Consider the following 23,481-nt stretch of genomic DNA (forward strand, 5'->3'; position numbering starts at 1 on the left):
GCGCTATATAAATACTAGTTATTATTATTATTATATAAGTACACTGTCCCTTTAACAATATCATTACTGACTATAGTGAATATGTGAATTCTCACATGAAGGACCTGCTGGTCAGCTTTTATGCATCTTTTTAATCTTCCTTTTAGCCACATCTCCTCTACACCTTATTACATTTGTTAGAAGAGCTGTATTACGTTATATCTGTGCCTCTCTCCCCTCTCTGTATTAGTGTGATTTTCTTGTCATACAATGCAATTCCTCTCCCCTCTCTATATGACTTTGTGGCATTACATTAAGCAGTATTTCTTGAATTTGCAGTGTAAATATCTGGTTTGTACTACACGATGCTAAGTTATTGCTACCGGATTTGCAATGACACTGGGCAGAGAGAGGCCACTAGATAAGTATATCTAGACCTCTTGCCTCCCTGAATATTAATATCTCCTGACAGATCTTATAATTATGTGACTGGGAATAGAATGAGGCTGATTATTAGCTGCTGAATCTCTAAGACTGATCTAAAACAGACAGCTTATCATGGCTATTCATTCTGTGTAAAACTGTACAACGATCACTGGCATTATACTGTCTAAACTAGTTACATTATATAGACATGTGCGTTTCGTTCCGAATCGAAATTCGGACGAATTTGTCAAATTCGGAGCTTCGGATCTATTTGAATTTCCGAATTACCGTAGCAATGAAACTAACGAATAAATCCAAATTAGTTTGGATTTATTCCTTACATTCGGATGGCCATGGACTAATCACAATTACACTAGTATTGTACAGTATATTAGGTTATATCACTCTGCTATGGGTTACACCTAATATTACAGTACATAATACTAGTCTAATACACAGCACATCTCACCTAACACATACAGAACTTCTGAATTTACGAATCCAATCCAAACCGAATACATTCGAATACATCCAAATTTATTTGAATCCGAAACAAGTCCATTCGAATGTATACGAATTCGAATCGATCCGAAAAAGAAATTCGAAAATATCCGAATCGACCCGAAACAAATTTTTCCGCCGCGCACAAGTCTAATATCAATGCGTTTTATTTCTTACAACGTAATCATTTTCATATTAAAAACAAATAAAATATAGTGTTTTTTGTTGTTTTAATTAGCATATTAACCATTTGGCTACCAGAGAAGGGGCAGCTCATAGTATAAAAAAATGTGATGCAGTCCTCTCTGGTAATCAAGAGGTTAAATGTAATCAGAATATTTAAATACACTGTATTTGTTTGAATAGGATGGTGTTATAATATTTTCCATAACTAAAAAGTAAGAATTGTAGTAACTGTTTTAGTGTATCGATGTTGTGTATCTTACATCTATCAAATGAATTGACTGAAACCTGAATTCTGATTGTGTTTTACATTATTAAGAGATATTCTTTATATCATGAATTCAGTGTGTGACTTATAAAGATGGGTATTAATGCAGTAACTATATTACTGTAAAATAAATAAATATCAAACATAATGCAAAGATAATACATACAAGTAATAGAATATATGAAACCTGAAAATGTTATTTTGTGATTCAGACAGATTATAACATTCTAGAAAAAGTTTCCAATTTAGTTCTATTATCAAATACGCTTCATTCCCATTATAGTCTGTGTTGAATAGATATCTAGGTAGGCATCTGGATAGGGTGATCATATTGCCGCTTTAAAAAGGGACACAAAGGAAAAATACAGATGTCAGGGCTGTTCTCATGGAAATGTTTTGTATAAGAACCGACATAATATTTTTCATATGTTTCCCTTTCTAAAGCGGCAATATGGTCACCCTATATCTAAAGCGGCAATATGGTCACCCTATATCTAAAGCGGCAATATGGTCACCCTATATCTAAAGCGGCAATATGGTCACCCTATATCTAAAGCGGCAATATGGTCACCCTATATCTAAAGCGACAATATGGTCACCCTATATCTAAAGCGACAATATGGTCACCCTATATCTAAAGCGGCAATATGGTCACCCTATATCTAAAGCGGCAATATGGTCACCCTATATCTAAAGCGGCAATATGGTCACCCTATATCTAAAGCGGCAATATGGTCACCCTATATCTAAAGCGGCAATATGGTCACCCTATATCTAAAGCGGCAATATGGTCACCCTATATCTAAAGCGGCAATATGGTCACCCTATATCTAAAGCGGCAATATGGTCACCCTATATCTAAAGCGGCAATATGGTCACCCTATATCTAAAGCACTACATTGCAGGAAATAGTGTTATCATCTAGTGCTCTAGCAAATGGATAACATTCTTGCAAAACTGCTGCCATATAGTGCTCCAGTAAAATGGGCTGGCTCCTAAGCTTTACATTACTGCTTTTTAAATAAAGATAGCAAGAAAACTGAAAAAAAAATGATAATAGGAATAAATTAGAAAGTTGCTGCTCTATCTGAATCATTATAGAAGAAATGTGGGTTTAGTGTCCCTTTTAAAGCAGTTTCCCAACTCCAGTCCTCAGGACCATTACCACATATTCATTATATCTTAACCAGAGCACAGGTGAACTGATTATTTCACCTGTGCTCTAGTTAAAGGGACATGAAACCCAAAAATCTTCTTTCATGATTCAGATAGAGAATACAATTTTAAACAACTTTCCAATTTACTTCTATTATTTAATTTGCTTCCTTCTCTTGTTATCATTTGTTGAAATGTTTATCTAGGCAAGTTCATGAGCAGTAGAGAAACTAGGTTCTAGCTGTTGATTGGTGGCTGCAGATATATATTGAATGTGATTGGCTCACCCATGTGTTCAGATAGAAACTAGTAGTGCATTGCTACTCCTTCAACAAATTATATCAAGAGAATGAAACAGATTAGATAATAGAAGTAAATTAGAAAGTTGTTTAAAATTGCATTCTCTATCTGAATCATGAAAGAAACATTTTGGGTTTCGTGTACCTTTAAGAGATAATGAATATGTGGCCTGAGCAATGGTCCTGAGGACTGGGTTTGGGAAACACTGCTTTAAAGGGACAGTTTACACCAGATTTGTTATTGTTTAAAAGATAGATGATCCCTTTATTACCCATTCCCCAGTTTTGCGTAACCAACACTGTTATATTAATATACTTTTTACCTCTGTGATTACCTTGTATCTAACCCTCTGCAGACTGCTCCTTATCTCAGTTATATTAATATACTTTTTACCTCTGTGATTACCTTGTATCTAAGCCTCTGCAGACTGCTCCTTATCTCAGTTATATTAATATACTTTTTACCTCTGTGATTACCTTGTATCTAAGCCTCTGCAGACTGCTCCTGATCTCAGTTATATTAATATACTTTTTACCTCTGTGATTACCTTGTATCTAAGCCTCTGCAGACTGCCCCTTATCTCAGTTGTATTAATATACTTTTTACCTCTGTGATTACCCTGTATCTAACCCTCTGCAGACTGCTCCTTATCTCAGTTATATTAATATACTTTTTACCTCTGTGATTACCTTGTATCTAAGCCTCTGCAGACTGCTCCTGATCTCAGTTATATTAATATACTTTTTACCTCTGTGATTACCTTGTATCTAAGCCTCTGCAGACTGTTCCTGATCTCAGTTATATTAATATACTTTTTACCTCTGTGATTACCTTGTATCTAAGCCTCTGCAGACTGCTCCTGATCTCAGTTATATTAATATACTTTTTACCTCTGTGATTACCTTGTATCTAACCCTCTGCAGACTGCTCCTGATCTCAGTTATATTAATATACTTTTTACCTCTGTGATTACCCTGTATCTAAGCCTCTGCAGACTGCTCCTGATCTCAGTTATATTAATATACTTTTACCTCTGTGATTACCCTATATCTAAGCCTCTGCAGACTGCTCCCTTATCTCAGTTATATTAATATACTTTTTACCTCTGTGATTACTTTGTATCTAAGCCTCTGCAGACTGCCCCTTATCTCAGTTATATTAATATACTTTTTACCTCTGTGATTACCTTGTATCTAACCCTCTGCAGACTGCTCCTGATCTCAGTTATATTAATATACTTTTTACCTCTGTGATTACCCTGTATCTAAGCCTCTGCAGACTGTCCCCTTATTTCAGTTCTTTTCAAATTCAAGGCATGCTGCTTAATGTAGTGCCACAAAGTCATGTAGAGAGGGGAGAGGAATTGCATTGTATGACAAGAAAATCATACTAGAGAGAGGGGAGAGAGGCACAGATATAACGTAATACAGCTCTTCTAAAAAATGTAATAAGGTGTAGAGGAGATGTGGCTAAAAGGAAGATTAAAAAGATGCATAAAAGCTGACCGGCAGGTCCTTCATGTGAGAATTCACATATTCACTATAGTCAGTAATGATATTGTTAAAGGGATATTAAAGGGACAGTCTACTTGAAAATGTTTATTGTTTAAAAAGATAGATAATCCCTTTATTAACCATTCCACAATTATGCATACCCAACATGGTTATATTAATACACTTTTTACCTCTGTGATTACCTTGTAGCTAAGCCTCTGCAGACTGCCCCTTATTTCAGTTCTTTTCACAGACTTGCATTTTAGCCAATCAGTGCCCATTCACAAGTAACTCCCCAGGTGTGAGCACAATGTTATCTATATGGCACACATGAACTAGCACTGTCTGATTGTGAAACACATAAAATGCACTGAGATAAGAGGCGGCCTGCAAAGGCTTAGAAACAAGCAGAGATTTGGAGGTTTAGTGGTCATAAAGTATATTAAAGGGACAGTCAAGTAAAAAAAACCTTTAATTCTTCAAATATGGCATGTAATTTTAAACAACTTTCCAATTTACTTTTATCAACAATTTTGCTTTGTTCTCTTGGTATTCTAGTTGAAAGCAAACCTAGGAAAGCACATATGATAATTTCTAAGCCCTTGAAGGCCGCCTCTATTTTATTTACTTTTCACAGCAGGGGAGAGCAAGCTCATGTAGGCCATATAGATAGCATTGTGATCACGCCTGTGGCTAGTGGCAGACACTGCACTAATTGGCTAAAACGCAAGTCAATAGATAATAACTAAAAGTCATGTGATTAGGGGCGGTCAGAAGATGCTTAGATACAAGTTAGTCACAGAAGTAAAAAGTGTATTAATATAACTGTGTTGGTTTTGCAAAACTGGGGAATGGGTAATAAAGGGATTATCTATCTTTTTAAACAACAAAAATTCTGGTGTTGACTGTCCCTTTAATATAACAATGTTGGTTATGCAAAGCTGGGGAATGGGTAGTAAACACAATCTTTTAAAACAATAAAAAAATTAAGTCAATTGTCCCTTTAAATAAAATCTCCAAGCCTTATTTTCTCTAGAAACAAGTACTTTGTAAAATTCCCTGAAACAGCTGTAATTGTTAATTTACTTACACCTTTTTTTTTTTATACAAAATTCACCTTTTGAAGTCTATGGACCCAATCATTTCAGCCTTGCCCAAGTGTTCCTGAAAATCTAGTTTAAGGAGCTGCAGTTACTCACAGAGCTAAATCATCTGACTGGTATGATTAACAAGCCCTTTTCTAGCGCAACTGGTTGTACTAGAGAAGTGGGGTTGCACAAGCAATTGCCACAATTCCAGGCGGATGAATTTCCCCAGAGCAAACCTTGTCAAATGAGGGCCTATGAGAATTGTTGTAGATAAATGATAGATGTACAAAGCCCAGGTCTGTTAGAAGTGCAGAGAAATTACTATTACAATCATTGACTATTCACAAAGCACTGACTTTTAACAGAATTGTCAAATCCAGACAATCCAGTGATTTTAAGTTGTCTGCTATTTATCTACAACCTATTTAGGCTTCACACATATCACAAGTTCTATTTGCAATGAAAATTCACAAATACATGTATCCATTGTTATTAGGGTGATCTGGAAAGGGAGAGACAATTAAAGGGACAGTCTACAATATAATTTTTATTGTTTTAAAAGATAGATAATCCCTTTATTACCCACTCCCCAGTTTTGCATAACCAACACAGTTATATTAATACACTTTTTACCTCTGTGATTACCTTGTATCTAGGAACCTTCTTCCAGCCCCCTGATCACATGACTGTGATTGTTTATTATCTATTGACTTGCATTTAGCATTGTTTTGTGCTAAATCTTAAATAACTTTCTGTGCCTGAACACAGTGTTATCTATATGGCCCACGTGTACTTTCAGTCTCTTTGTTTTGAAAAGCAATTTAAAAAGCCTGTGATAAGAGGCAGCCCTCAAGGGCTTAGAATTAGCATATTAATCTGTCTAGGTTTAGTTATACCAAGAGAAAAAAAGCAAATTTGATGATAAAAGTTAATTGGAAAGTTGATTAAAATTACAAATCCTATCTGAATAATTAAAGTTTAAATTTGACTAGACTGTCCCTTTAAATACATATATTAATTCAATAAAAATCATTTAAAAATTAAATATTATTAATGACTCCCCCTTGCAATTATTGTAGAAATATTTTATTTATTTATATAAAAATACAATAATAATATTAAAATACACATTTCAAATAATAATATTAAATAACATATTTAAAGCTGCTATATATATATGTGTCTTGTGTTCTTGCTACTACATTTGTTTCAAAGTTAGTTTTAAGAAGATTTTGCCCAATTTGAAGTCAGTTGTTTGAAAACTTGATCAAAGTCAGGACAATTTAAGTCGGCCCAGGACAGTTTTATTTTTTTTTAATGTTGTCACTCTGAAATAGCACAATTTTTGCCCAACTTAAAAAAAAAAGCATTTTCTTTAACCAACCTCATCTGACTTTTTATTTAAAGGGACAGTCTAGGCCAAAATAAACTGTCATGATTCAGATAGAGCATGTAATTTAAATCAATTTTCCAATTTACTTTTATCACCAATTTTGCTTTGTTCTCTTGGTATTCTTAGTTGAAAGCTTAACCTAGGAAGTTCATATGCTAATTTCTTAGACCTTGAAGGCCACCTCTTTTCAGAATGCATTTTAACAGTTTTTCACCACTAGAGGGTGTTAGTTCATGTATTTCATATAGATAACACTGTGCTCGTGCACGTGAAGTTATCTGGGAGCAGGCACTGATTGGCTAGACTGCAAGTCTGTCAAAAGAACTGAAATAAAGGGGCAGTTTGCAGAGGCTTAGATACAAGATAATCACAGAGGTTAAAAGTACATTAATATAACTGTGTTGGTTATGCAAAACTGGGGAATGGGTAATAAAGGGATTATCTATCTTTTAAAACAATAAAAATTCTGGTGTAGACTGTCCCTTTAAAGTGACTTGGGAGTTGCACCTTGAAGAAGAATAACATTTAAATTAACCAATACATCAGTTTCAGTTGTGTACTTCCTACTAAACATCATTGGCACATAGTTACTTCCTGTTGCTCCTAATTGGGTGCCACTTCTTTCTCATTGGCAGATACATCCAGTTACTCCTAAATAGGTGGCACGTCTTTCTCATTGGCAGATAAATACTTCCTGTTGCTCCTCATTGGTTGGCACTTATTTCTTTCTCATTGGCAGATAGGTACTTTGTGTTGCTCCTCATTGGGTGGCACTTATTTCTTCTCATTAGCAGATAGGTACTACCTGTTGCTCCTCATTGGGTGGCACTTATTTTTTCTCATTGGCAGATAGGCACTACCTGTTGCTCCTCATTGGGTGGCACTTATTTCTTCTCATTGGCAGATAGGTACTACCTGTTGCTCCTCATTGGTTGGCACTTATTTCTTTTCATTGGCAGATAGGTACTTCCTGTTGCTCCTCGTTGGGTGGCACTTATTTCTTTCTCATTGGCAGATAGATACTTCCTGTTGCTCCTCGTTGGGTGGCACTTATTTCTTTCTCATTGGCAGATAGGTACTTCCTGTTGCTTCTCATTGGGTGTCACTTATTTTGTTCTCATTGGCAGATAGGTACTTCCTGTTGCTCCTCATTGGGTGTCACTTATTTTGTTCTCATTGGCAGATAGGTACTTCCTGTTGCTCCTCTATTAATTGGCACTTCTTTTTAATGCTTATTGAAGATTAACAGGAAATATCTATAAGCCCAAAGGCATTAGTAATAAGTGCACAACTGATAATATTATATTAGTTGGTTTTTTTGGAGCTTTTTGAATTCTGGCCTCTGATTGGCCACAGAAAATTAAACCAGGTGGTTTTTCCAAAGAGTGTTCTCCTGGATTGGTCAAGGTTTGCAAGGCAATGCAAGTTTACAAATTACAAATGTCAGTGGTTATAAAACTTGTATGCTTGTGTGCTGATCTTTTGCAATTCAGAACTTAGAAGCTGATATAAAAATGACTTTATTGTCCTGTAACTCATTTTATGTCAAGAAAAGCCTTGCACTGGTTCTTGTGTGTCTGATATAGACAAACCAATTAATATAATATAATTGAGATGATATGAATTATTTACAGATGGGAATTGCTGACATATCCAGTGAAGAGTAATGTTCTCACTCGCTGTGATGCGCTGACCGAGTGTAGAGCATCACAGTATTTCATGTTCTTTCCCCTAATCTCCACCATTATTAAAACCCTTTAAGATGCATTATTTTTGCTGAATGACGTGTGATAATATCATTATATTCAACCTTAACTTCAGCAAATTACAATATAGCCTTGACATGTGCAGCTATTGGTGAACACTCCCTGACATACACTAAATCCTCCTTATCCCTTTGGTTCTAAAGAGGACCATATTGCATTTTCCAGTAGGTTAAGGGACTCAATGATTTTCTTTTGTGATTCAGATAGAACATACAATTTTAAACAACTTTACTTTTATCGGTTTGCTTTGTGCTCTTGGTATCCTTTGTTGGAGGAGCGGCAATTCACTACTGGGAGCTAGCTGAACATATCAAGTAAGCCAATGACCACAGGCATATATGTGCAGCCACCATTCAGCAGCTAGTTCCCAGTAGTGCCTACGCTGTTCCTGAGCCTAACTAGGTATTCTTTTTAACAAAGGATAGTAAAAGAACAAAGCACATTAGATAATAGAAGTCAACTGGAAAGTCATTTAAAATGACATGCTCTATGGGAATCATGAAAGAAAATGTTTGAGTTTTATATCCCTTTAAGAAACACAGCACAGATTCTTCACTTACAGGCCATTTATTTTGTATAGCTCTGCTGATAACTTTAGTAAATCATAATGGTCTAATAATATTTAGCAACAAATAATATAAAATAATATCACTTTCTGATTTATCCTAAAATGTATCTATTAAAGTTTCAGAAATGTCACAATAGTTTATACACTAACAACAATATTATGAAAAATGAAATCTACTTATTTATGTAAACTTATTGGCCTATTTATTGCATTTAAAATGTATTTCACTTACAAAAGAATGTTACTGTGCCAAGTTGTGCTTAAACCTGCATTTCCTGTTAACTTTATTATTTTAACACCCATTTTCATGCAAAACTCATTTTAGCATATTTAAAAGCTAGTCTTTTTTTTTTTTTTTATAAATGTCTGATAAAAAGTTTAAAGTCCCTTTAATAATATCCTTTCATTAAATATAGATCATTTTCTTTTAAATTATTTGCTGTGTTATGCATTGCTAAGATATTTTTGCCCTCTAAGCCAGTGATTTTTCTCATTGCTGCAGTATGTACATATTTATTTATTAAATATATTTTATAATGTATGTATCATCCTTAATTTATTTTGTAGCTAAGGAATCATTTTCTTCTTGAAAAGTGAATTACGCTGTTATATTGAGCCTACAGGGACAGTGCCTCTTAATGTTCTCAGAACATCCCATTGAGCCACTGAAAGGGAACAATTCTTATTCCACCTTAAATCTGGACCCCTCTCAGTTGTAGAAGAGAGGAAATTGTGCTTGACAGATGCAATCATATGCAAATTGCTGTAGGAGAGGTGAAATTATCATTTGCAAACATTGGGCAGAAATTCCATCTGCCACCTCCTGACAAAGGGCTCTTAATAAATTCTGAGACAGCAAAGTGACACACATCTTAATCAGAACCTAATCCCAGGAATTAATTCTGTGTGAGTTTATGCATAATTCCAGAGGCGATGCTTAAGGAACCTATTGCAATGTGAGTGGCAGATGGAGGCTCTGGACTCAATGCGAAGGCATTATGAGGAGTAGGCATGTGGGGAGACCATTGGATTATCAGTTCTTGAGCTCACACAAATACTATGCACTGAGGAGCTCACTTCTCCTACTGCTCTTAGCAGCCTGTAGACTTCAAAGGTTGGACTCCCAATTATATGAATAAGACAACAGCATACAAATGATCAGATCTCACTGCTTTCTAGACAGTGTATCTTATGCTGTAATATCTACATGATAAAGGCGTGATATTGCTCCCTGAGGCCACTCTATGTAAATCCCAGTATTATGTTGTGTTTATATTTATATGTAATGATATAAATATATGTACTAATGTCATAGATTACATACCTGAGCTCATGTCCAAATTCACAAACCAAGGACTATTTTAAGGTGACATTTTCACTGCATGTTACAGCCAGAGGTGATTTCTCAAATGTTTTGTGCAAAACATAGCAGATTTAACCCTTTGGTGGCTTGAGCAGACTACAATGTCTTGTCCTTTCTGATAATAAAAGCGTTAAATGTGTTTTTTAGAGGGTTTATGAGAGTTTTTCAAAATGACAATGTGAGGGCACTAACCTGCACATCTGTGCCTAGAGGCAGTAAGATCAGATACTACAACATGATATACGCTAAATTAATTACTTATTATAAGCACAAAAAAAGTATGTGTAAAAATAAATAATGTTTGTTCTATTTGGGATTTGTTAATAAAAATATTAATTAATGAATTGTAAGATTTTTAAATAATGTTTAGGAAGCTGTATATTTAATTAACAAAGGCTATAGATTATATCTGCTCATCTGCACCTAAAGGCATATTAAAACAAAGTTCTTGCCACACTCCACAGAGCAGCCTGGGTGCCATATCTGTGTAGCAGCGATGCACAGTGAACAACAGTCTCTCCTCCTTTCCATGCTTCTGTGCATGGTTCTACGCCACCTTAGTCACACTGTGCATGGTTCTACCCCAGCTTAGGCACACTGTGCATGGTTCTACCCCAGCTTAGGCACACTGTGCATGGTTCTACTCCAGCTTAGGCACACTGTGCATGGTTCTACTCCAGCTTAGGCACACTGTGCATGGTTCTACCCCAGCTTAGGCACACTGTGCATGGTTCTACCCCAGCTTAGGCACACTGTGCATGGTTCTACTCCAGCTTAGGCACACTGTGCATGGTTCTACCCCAGCTTAGGCACACTGTGCATGGTTCTACTCCAGCTTAGGCACACTGTGCATGGTTCTACTCCAGCTTAGGCACACTGTGCATGGTTCTACTCCAGCTTAGGCACACTGTGCATGGTTCTACTCCAGCTTAGGCACACTGTGCATGGTTCTACTCCAGCTTAGGCACACTGTGCATGGTTCTACTCCAGCTTAGGCACACTGTGCATGGTTCTACTCCAGCTTAGGCACACTGTGCATGGTTCTACTCCAGCTTAGGCACACTGTGCATGGTTCTACTCCAGCTTAGGCACACTGTGCATGGTTCTACTCCAGCTTAGGCACACTGTGCATGGTTCTACTCCAGCTTAGGCACACTGTGCATGGTTCTACTCCAGCTTAGGCACACTGTGCATGGTTCTACTCCAGCTTAGGCACACTGTGCATGGTTCTACTCCAGCTTAGGCACACTGTGCATGGTTATACTCCAGCTTAGGCACACTGTGCATGGTTCTACTCCAGCTTAGGCACACTGTGCATGGTTCTACTCCAGCTTAGACACACTGTGCATGGTTCTACGCCACTTTAGGCACACTGTGCATGGTTCTACTCCAGCTTAGGCACACTGTGCATGGTTCTATGCCACCTTAGGCACACTGTGCATGGTTCTATGCCACCTTAGGCACACTGTGCGTGGTTCTACATCACCTTCGGCACACTGTGCATGGTTCTATGCCACCTTAGGCACACTGTGCATGGTTCTACATCACCTTCGGCACACTGTGCATGGTTCTATGCCACCTTAGGCACACTGTGCATGGGTCTACGCCACCTTAGGCACACTGTGCATGGGTCTACGCCCCCTTAGGCACACTGCGCATGGTTCTACGCCAGCTTAGGCACACTGTGCATGGTTCTATGTCACCTTAGGCACACTGCGCATGGTTCTACGCCAGCTTAGGCACACCGCGCATGGTTCTACGCCACCTTAGGCACACTGTGCATGGTTCTACGCCACATTAAGCACACTGTGCATGGTTCTACGCCACATTAAGCACACTGTGCATGGTTCTACACCACCTTAGGCACATTGTGCATGTTTCTACGCCACCTTAGGCAAACTGTGCATGGATCTACACAATCTTAGGCACACTGTGCATGGTTCTACGCCACATTAAGCACACTGTGCATGGTTCTACACCACCTTAGGCACACTGTGCATGGTTCTACACCACCTTAGGCACATTGTGCATGTTTCTACGCCACCTTAGGCAAACTGTGCATGGATCTACACAAACTTAGGCACACTGTGCATGGTTCTATGCCACCTTAGGCACACTGTGCATGGTTCTATGCCACCTTAGGCACACTGTGCATGGTTCTATGCCACCTTAGGCACACTGTGCATGGTTCTACCCCAGCTTAGGCACACTGTGCATGGTTCTATGCCACCTTAGGCACACTGTGCATGGTTCTATGCCACCTTAGGCACACTGTGCATGGTTCTATGCCACCTTAGGCACACTGTGCATGGTTCTACCCCAGCTTAGGCACACTGTGCATGGTTCTACCCCACCTTAGGCACACTGTGCATGGTTCTATGCCACCTTAGGCACACTGTGCATGGTTCTACCCCACCTTAGGCACACTGTGCATGGTTCTACCCCAGCTTAGGCACACTGTGCATGGTTCTATGCCACCTTAGGCACACTGTGCATGGTTCTATGCCACCTTAGGCACACTGTGCATGGTTCTATGCCACCTTAGGCACACTGTGCATGGTTCTATGCCACCTTAGGCACACTGTGCATGGTTCTACCCCAGCTTAGGCACACTGTGCATGGCTGGTAATATCAGCAAGCAGTAGTAGATCGTCTTGAATGACTAATAAGGTGTAAGGAGATTCTGACCCCTATTTTAAGCCCATTGAAAGATAGCAGTTTTCATAGTTAGGTCAGGTAAGGGTAACTTCAACAGTGGTGAGTGGAAGTTTAGATTAGTTCAGGGCCAAATTTATGAGAAGACGCCCCACCCAGAGAGAGCCTGTCTTGTGGTGGTGGTGGACTGAGATGGGAAGTACCTCCTGGCTGTACATAATAGTGAGTTGGTATCACAGGGGGGAATATATGAGACCGTTATTTGTTGGTTTAATGTTATTTATTGTAAATAAACCAAACTGTGGCTTGTGCTTAGTTTAATTGAACTTGGTGCATAATGAGGAGTAAGATGTTAGCTAGAAGTCTGTATCTGGATTAGCTTTAGGACAATAATTTTTTTAAAGGAGGCTGTGGGTTACCTGCATCTAATCTAAGGTATTGCATTTGTCCTTTGTGTAAATGTGTTGCTATGGATTTGCTTTTGATTGGATGTATATGATTTATTAAAAGCGGTTACTTCACACATGGTGTAGGAATGTAGCTTTTTAAAGTGGTAAATTTATGTCTGTAATACTGCTGCCGGAGGCATCAGATGTAAGGTCATGTCTTTGGACAAATCATTTGAATTAATAGGTATAGTAGGACATGTATATGCTGCAATATTATGTGTTTTAGACATGTTTTTCCTGCTATAGACTTGTATTTATTGTGACAACTCATGTTTTGGAAATATCACTTCTTAAAGGTGTTGCAGAAAACATGACTTTTATATATATTTGATTTACTTATTTAATTCATGAAACAGTCTGATGAATTAATTACTTAAAGAAACAACAAACACTTTGTAATCACAAGATTCTGCAGTATTGCCATCATTTTAAATACTGAGTGAGTTTAAATGTTTTTAACACATTAACACCTTGTTTGAGGCAACTGATTTTCAACAGCTGAGATTCCCCCAGGAGGATACCTGGAGGAGCCAGTCTGCTCTTGTTACTGGAGTAAAAAAAGTCTACCCTGGTCATTTTATTAACAAAACTTGCATTGTTTTACAGTTTCTTACGTTATCACCTCTACTGAAGCCAATTAGGAACAGATATATAGCAATATTTGTGTAGGCTTGTGAAGTCTGCAGTGAGCACTTCCAATTTTAAAAACTTGAAAACCGACAATTTTCATACTTAAAGACAACTAAACTCATTAGAATAACATAACCAAAAATGCTGTTCTTGCTGTTTTTCTTGTAAACTGAAGGATCATGAGGTTGTTTGAAAATACACTTAAAGGGGCAGTTCACCCAAAAACTTTCTCCCCTTGAACCCCAATGATCCTTTTTACCTGCTAGAGTGTATTAAATTGGTTGCAAGTAGCTCCTTTACCCCTATTTTGGCATTTGAAATAGCTGATTTAGCTTGTGGTTTCCCAACCTATACTGAAAGTTTCTATACTGGAGTATATGCTATTGACAAGCCTAAGTAAACACAGCCAGTAGAAGTTACACTCTCAGTGGGATGCAGGATAGTTAAGTAATAAAATGATAATTTTCCATTGTTCTCTCTATGTATTGAGCTTTGGTGTTCCAGACAATTATAAGATAAGGAAGCAAGTCTGTGTACACAAAGTGATAACATAATGAGATATGATATTACCTTTAAGTTCAACCCCTAGTAATAGGCTGTGGTTTCAAAGCACAAAACCAGCTACTTCATATACACAAATAAAACCGAAAATGCAATTTCTCAAATATTTTATACTCTGCCGCTGGTATAACAAGTCATTGCAAATACATTAATGGAAAAACTATTTTACAGTGTACTGTCCCTTTAAGGGGTTGAAATTAACATAACCCTAGCACTAACATTAAATATACCTAAATACAAACTTCAATAAAGAAACTCTGTGTAATAAAATACGAATTGCCGAGGTTGTCAGTTGGAGAAATGGCCATGATCATCAGGGGACAGATTTGTCCTACTTTAAATTTAAAGTGACAAACTCAAACTGTTATTCTAAAAACATGAATTTATTTAATTTATTAATAAAGCGGTATGTACATTCATTATTTATTTTGGTTAGTTTTGCTGTAAATAAAAAATCGTAAAATTGTGCTTGACCCACATTCCTTAGAGAGGATGGAGCTAAAATTCTTTAACCTAAGTATACTGTTAGTTGCTTGACCTGGCTACATGCTACACAGTGATTGTCTAGAACAGTGCACAAACTTATTTACAGCTACCTCTAATTGGCCATTGTCAAAGGAGATAATCTAAACATACTTTCGAGGGTTTTTTAAATTGCATTACTGCTGATTGTAACTTTATTGAGCAGAGATCTGCAAGTTTCAAATGCTTTTAAAACAGTTAGGCTTAGATTACAAGTGGAGCACACAGATATTAGGGCTATTGTGTGATAACATTACTCGAGCACATTAAATAACGCTTATATTTTTTGTGCTCATATGACAAGTCCAAAGTTATTTTTTGTAGCACTCGATAGTCTAGGGCTCGCTAACATCTGCATGTCATATAGTGCATTAAATTCTTCACATACTAACTTCTATGGGGTGCATATGTTAGATATCGCTCAGGTGTTTAGCCAATGGTGTGCTAAGCCGACAGTGCACTCAGCCATTGGTGCACAAGTGATCTTCATGCAGTTATCTGCTATACAATTAATAACAATGGTAACTTCAGGCCTTACAAAGCACTACATTTTACAGCTGTATATTGGATTGCACTCGTGTACAACACTTCATTCACCTTTTGCAATACGAGTGCAATGAGTGGGCTAATAGCTATTATCTATTTAAAGTACAGAGGGCATTAAAAGAGTTTTAGATACATTAAAATACTTTAATTAAAATATTTACCCATCTGCTTGCATTACCAGATTGTGCGATACTCTTTGCATGCGCGGTTGATTGAGCTTCAGAACAATAAACTTCCCTTTATTGTTCACACAGATCTTCTGCAATGCAGTATTTAATTGCTGATATATACTGTGCATACATACAAAATAATGTACATTTAAAGTGCAAATTAACCCTTAACATTCTGGATGAAGTTGAATCATACAGTAACAGTACACACATGAATATACATACAAGCATTAAACCTCTTTGTATTGAGTTCAAATGGTGCAAAATCGGTTATTTAAAAAATAAAAATGCAGATGTAATTTTTAGTGTTGCCGTTGTGGGACTCTATAAAGCTTGCATTTTTGTACATGACTTGTATAAACAGAGCTATAGTAAACTGTTGCATTTCTATGATTACCATGTCAGAGCACACTCAGGCTGCTATATTGCACAGGAATGACGTGCTACTTTCCTATACGTCAGTCTTGTGTTTGGAGTCTTTTCTCCAGGCCTAGCTCAGTAGAGTAGTTGTGATATATGGGGAACGTTTGACTCTGAGCAGAGTGATGTACAAGTAATGGGAGCTGGATGCTTGTGAGAGGCGATAACTGCCCTTGGATAAAGACACTGCCGCATCTTCAGATCTCCATTACGTATTTTGCTCATAATGTTGCTATTTTGGTCTGAATGTCACCTATAAAAGCAGAGGTCTTGCTCTCTCAGGGTGCTGTAAATAGAAACCTCACTAGATAATCTATGATTTATAGCCGAGCTCGGACAGGGTTTAGTGGCAGCTTGCACCCAGCCAGGGGAGTTTCCAGCCAAGAAACTGTGCCTAGCTTGGCAGTACATTGGGGAATTTGAGTGACCAGTAGCTGGTGGGTAAAAGACTTTAACCTTTGTAATACCAGAGAGGTCTGAGCCTGGAGAAAAGAGGAATGGGATATTCCCCATAAAGGGCCAGATTAAGAGGGGCACATTAACAGTTACGTGCGAGTGAAAAGGGTGTTTGTGTGTGTCGGGTTTACCATTCGTATGACAAGGTGAAAGTAATTGCGATCGCTTTAAAGCAACTGAGGTTGATGTGCGTCGTGATGGCGTGACCTCAAAGCTCTGGTTATCTGTTTCCCAAAACAAAAAAGTGTCACCAAACACATCAAAAATACATTACACAGTACAGTTACACTCATAATAACACTATCTAATACATATACATTACACAGTACAGTTACACACATAATAACACTATCTAATACATATACATTACACAGTACAGTTACACTTATAATAACACCATCTAATAAATATATATTACACAGTACAGTTACACACATAATAACACCATCTAATAAATATACATTACACAGTACAGTTACACTCATAATAACACTATCTAATACATATACATTACACAGTACAGTTACACTCATAATAACACTATCTAATACATATACATTACACAGTACAGTTACACTTATAATAACACCATCTAATAAATATACATTACACAGTACAGTTACACACATAATAACACCATCTAATAAATATACATTACACAGTACAGTTACACACATAATAACACTATCTAATAAATATACATTACACAGTACAGTTACACTCATCACACTATCTAATAAATATACATTACATAGTACAGTTACACTCATCACACTATCTAATAAATATACATTACACAGTACAGTTACACTCATAATAACACTATCTAATACATATACATTACACAGTACAGTTACACTCATAATAACACTATCTAATACATATACATTACACAGTACAGTTACACTCATAATAACACTATCTAATACATATACATTACACAGTACAGTTACACACATAATAACACTATCTAATACATATACATTACACAGTACAGTTACACTCATCACACTATCTAATAAATATACATTACATAGTACAGTTACACTCATAATAACACCATCTAATACATATAAATTACACAGTACAGTTACACTCATAATAACACCATCTAATAAATATACATTACACAGTACAGTTACACTCATCACACTATCTAATAAATATACATTACACAGTACAGTTACACTCATAATAACACCATCTAATACATATAAATTACACAGTACAGTTACACTCATAATCACACTATCTAATAAATATACATTACAAAGTACAGTTACACACATAATAACACTATCTAATAAATATACATTAAACAGTACAGTTACACTAATAACACCATCTAATACATATACATTACACAGTACAGTTACACACATAATAACAACATCTACTAAATATACATTACACAGTACAGTTACACTCATAATAACACCATCTAATAAATATACATTACACAGTACAGTTACACACATAATAACACCATCTAATAAATATACATTACACAGTACAGTTATACACATAACACCATCTAATAAATATACATTACACAGTACAGTTACACACATATTAACACTATCTAATAAATATACATTACACAGTACAGTTACACTCATAATAACACCATCTAATAAAAATACATTACATTATAATACAGTTACACTCATAATAACACTATCTGTAATAACACTATCTGATAAAAATACATTACACAGTACAGTTACACATAATAACACTATCTAATCAAAATACATTACAAAGTACAGTTACACTCATAATAACACTATCTGATAAATATACATTACATAGTACAGTTACACATAATAACACTATCTAATAAATATACATTACACAGTACAGTTACACACATAATAACACTATCTAATAAATATACATTACACAGTACAGTTACACACATAATAACACTGTCTAATAAATATACATTACACAGTACAGTTACACACATAATAACACTGTCTAATAAATATACATTACACAGTACAGTAATAACACTATCTAATAAATATACATTACACAGTACAGTTACACACATAATAACACTATCTAATAAATATACATTACACAGTACAGTTACACATGATAACACTATCTAATAAATATGCATACATTACATAGTACAGTTACACACATAACACCATCTAATAAATATACATTACACAGTACAGTTACACACATAATAACACTGTCTAATAAATATACATTACACAGTACAGTTACACACATAATAACACTATCTAATAAATATACATTACACAGTACAGTTACACACATAATAACACTATCTGATAAATATACATTACACAGTACAGTTACAATCATATTAACACCATCCAATAAAAATACATTACACAGTACAGTTACACATAATAACACTGTCAAATAAATATATATTACACAGTACAGTTACACTCATAATAACACCATCTAATATATATACATTACACAGTACAGTTACAGACATAATAACACCATCTAATAAATATACACTACAAAGTACAGTTACACTCATAATAACACTGTCTAATAAACGTATATTACACAGTACAGTTACACTCATAATAACACTGTCTAATAAATATACATTACACAGTACAGTTACACTCATAATAACACCATCCAATAAAAATACATTACACAGTACAGTTACACATAATAACATTGTCTAATAAATATACATTGCACAGTACAGTTACACATAACACTGTCTAATAAATATACATTACACAGTACAGTTACACACATAATAACTGTCTAATAAATATACATTACACAGTACAGTTACACTGGATACTCTTTTAGCACACTATGCCCCTTCACAGAGAAAAAATATCCTGTAGCATATCAGTCTGACCCTGCCCAATGACAGTCCAGCACCGAAATACCAGGCAATTCTTCTGTGAATAAGAGAAACAACAACTCCAGACGATCGTTTCGGCCTTCTGTGGGCCTCGTTAGTGAGGTGCAGTCGCATCTCTCAAAGGGCATGTGTGCAAGGAGTCCACGTCTGGTTTCCCCTTTTACTCTTAGGGAGACCCAAGAGCAATTTGCATAAATATAAAAAGAGAGAGAGATGCACTCAGCTGAGACAGAACAAAAGCTAGAAAAACTTCCGTGCCTGTTCATTTTAGGGTGCCACTCAGGGTGCAAAAAGAGACTGCACCCTGAGTGGCACTGGCCTTGTGGACAAGCACAGAAGTTTTTCTAGCTATTGTTCCGTCTCAGTGAGTGCGTCTCTCTATTTTCTTGATAGTACAGTTACACTCATAATAACACCATCTAATAAAAATTATTACAAAAAATATTGCAGATAAAAGTTATAAGAGCTCAAACATATGACATCTCAGGTGTTAAAAAAAAAGACAGGGAAAGGGCTTTAACATTATTTATGTATTAATTTGTGTATATATGTATTTACAGATATATATATATATATATATATATATATATATATATATACACATATAAATATATATGTGCACATTTATAGACATACATATAAGTGCATTAGAGCCCTTTGCAGTTAAGTAGATGAAAACATGTAAATGCATATTTATGCAATATTCATAGTAAATAAAGTGTTATAGTGTGTTTTTACTGTAAATATTTCACATTCTTAAGTTCTTCACATAGGGGAATATATTATATTATATTATATTTATGTGTTTATAAATAGATATTCCTATATTTATACTGTGTGTGTGTGTGTGTGTGTATATATATATATATATATATAATATATATATATATAATATATATCTGTATATATCTACACCTATATATAATCATGTGTGTATGTATATTTATATATTCATCAGATATATGTAGAAATATGTATTTATAAATAAACAGAACATATTCTGCTATGAGAAGAACATTGGAATGTGAAATATTAACATTGAAAATATTAACATTTTATGATGGATTAGCACGCTTGAGAATATGCAGTCAGGTTTGCGGGCGAGTAGGGTGTTTCGTTTTTCCCCCACATTTTTTGCTCCATTGATTTCTATGGAGGGATACATTATTGTGAGCGTGATATTCTTAGTTCGGCTTTATACATGCATCAGGTTAGCGTGCAAGTGAAAACAGTTTGCTACCCGATGCACACAAAAACCTTACTTCTAGCGGAGTTAGCCTTCAAGCAGGAGTGTTAAATACTGATCCATTCGTAATCGGACTCAAAGTGTTTTAATTATGCTTTATGTATACACAATACCAGAGAAGAGGTAGGATAAACAATACCAGAGAGAGATAGGATAAACAATACCAGGGAGAGATAGGATAAACAATACCAGAGAGAGATAGGATAAACAATACCAGGGAGAGATAGGATAAACAATACCAGAGAGAGATAGGATAAACAATACCAGGGAGAGATAGGATAAATAATACCAGAGAGAGATAGGATAAACAATACCAGGGAGAGATAGGATAAACAATACCAGGGAGAGATAGGATAAACAATACCAGGGAGAGATAGGATAAACAATACCAGAGAGAGATAGGATAAACAATACCAGGGAGAGATAGGATAAACAATACCAGAGAGAGTTAGGATAAACAATACCAGGGAGAGATAGGATAAACAATACCAGAGAGGTGGTGAGATAGGATAAACAATACCAGAGAGGTGGTGAGATAGGATAAATAATACCAGAGAGGTGGTGAGATAGGATAAATAATACCAGAGAGGTGGTGAGATAGGATAAACAATACCAGAGAGGTGAGGTAGGATAAACAATACCAGAGAGAGATAGGATAAACAATACAAGAGAGGTGGTGAGATATGATAAACAAGACCAGAGAGGTGAGATAGGATAAATAATACCAGAGAGGTGAGATAGGATAAATAATACCAGAGAGGTGAGATAGGATAAATAATACCAGAGAGGTGAGATAGGATAAATAATACCAGAGAGAGATAGGATAAACAATACCATAGAGAGATAAGATAAACAATACCAGAGAGAGATAGGATAAACAATACCAGAGAGGTGGTGAGATATGATAAACAAGACAAGAGAGGTGAGATAGGATAAATAATACCAGAGAGCTGGTGAGATAGGATAAATAATACCAGAGAGGTGAGATAGGATAAACAAGACCAGAGAGGTGAGATAGGATAAACAAGACCAGAGAGGTGAGATAGGATAAATAATAACAGAGAGGTGAGATAGGATAAATAATAACAGAGAGGTGAGATAGGATAAATAATAACAGAGAGGTGAGATAGGATAAATAATAACAGAGAGGTGAGATAGGATAAATAATACCAGAGAGGTGGTGAGATAGGATAAATAATACCAGAGAGGTGGTGAGATAGGATAAATAATACCAGAGAGGTGGTGAGATAGGATAAATAATACCAGAGAGGTGGTGAGATAGGATAAATAATACCAGAGAGGTGGTGAGATTGGATAAATAATAACAGAGAGGTGAGATAGGATAAATAATAACAGAGAGGTGAGATAGGATAAATAATAACAGAGAGGTGAGATAGGATAAATAATAACAGAGAGGTGAGATAGGATAAATAATAACAGAGAGGTGAGATAGGATAAATAATAACAGAGAGGTGAGATAGGATAAATAATAACAGAGAGGTGAGATAGGATAAATAATAACAGAGAGGTGAGATAGGATAAATAATACCAGAGAGGTGAGATAGGATAAACAATACCAGAGAGGTGAGATAGGATAAATAATACCAGAGAGGTGAGATAGGATAAACAATACCAGAGAGGTGAGATAGGATAAACAATACCAGAGAGGTGGTGAGATAGGATAAATAATACCAGAGAGGTGGTGAGATAGGATAAATAATACCAGAGAGGTGGTGAGATAGGATAAATAATACCAGAGAGGTGGTGAGATAGGATAAATAATACCAGAGAGGTGGTGAGATTGGATAAATAATACCAGAGAGGTGGTGAGATTGGATAAATAATACCAGAGAGGTGGTGAGATTGGATAAATAATAACAGAGAGGTGAGATAGGATAAATAATAACAGAGAGGTGAGATAGGATAAATAATACCAGAGAGGTGAGATAGGATAAACAATACCAGAGAGGTGGTGAGATAGGATAAACAATACCAGAGAGGTGGTGAGATAGGATAAACAATACCAGAGAGGTGGTGAGATAGGATAAACAATACCAGAGAGGTGGTGAGATAGGATAAACAATACCAGAGAGCTGGTGAGATAGGATAAACAATACCAGAGAGGTGAGGTAGGATAAACAATACCAGAGAGAGATAGGATAAACAATACCAGAGAGGTGAGATAGGATAAATAATACCAGAGAGCTGGTGAGATAGGATAAATAATACCAGAGAGCTGGTGAGATAGGATAAATAATACCAGAGAGCTGGTGAGATAGGATAAATAATACCAGAGAGGTGGTGAGATAGGATAAATAATACCAGAGAGGTGGTGAGATAGGATAAATAATACCAGAGAGGTGGTGAGATTGGATAAATAATAACAGAGAGGTGGTGAGATAGGATAAATAATACCAGAGAGGTGGTGAGATAGGATAAATAATACCAGAGAGGTGAGATAG

General features: G+C 36.1%; 1 protein-coding gene across 1 annotated transcript in view; it reads left to right on the top strand.

Moving 5' to 3' along the window:
- PITX3 (paired like homeodomain 3) overlaps nucleotides 1-23,481 on the top strand; it is a 108,340-nt gene that overhangs the window by 26,072 nt on the left and 58,787 nt on the right. The gene's annotated exons all lie outside the window — the stretch shown is intronic.

This window comes from Bombina bombina, chromosome 9, assembly GCF_027579735.1.
Source record: "Bombina bombina isolate aBomBom1 chromosome 9, aBomBom1.pri, whole genome shotgun sequence".
Taxonomy (NCBI): Eukaryota; Metazoa; Chordata; class Amphibia; order Anura; family Bombinatoridae; genus Bombina; species Bombina bombina.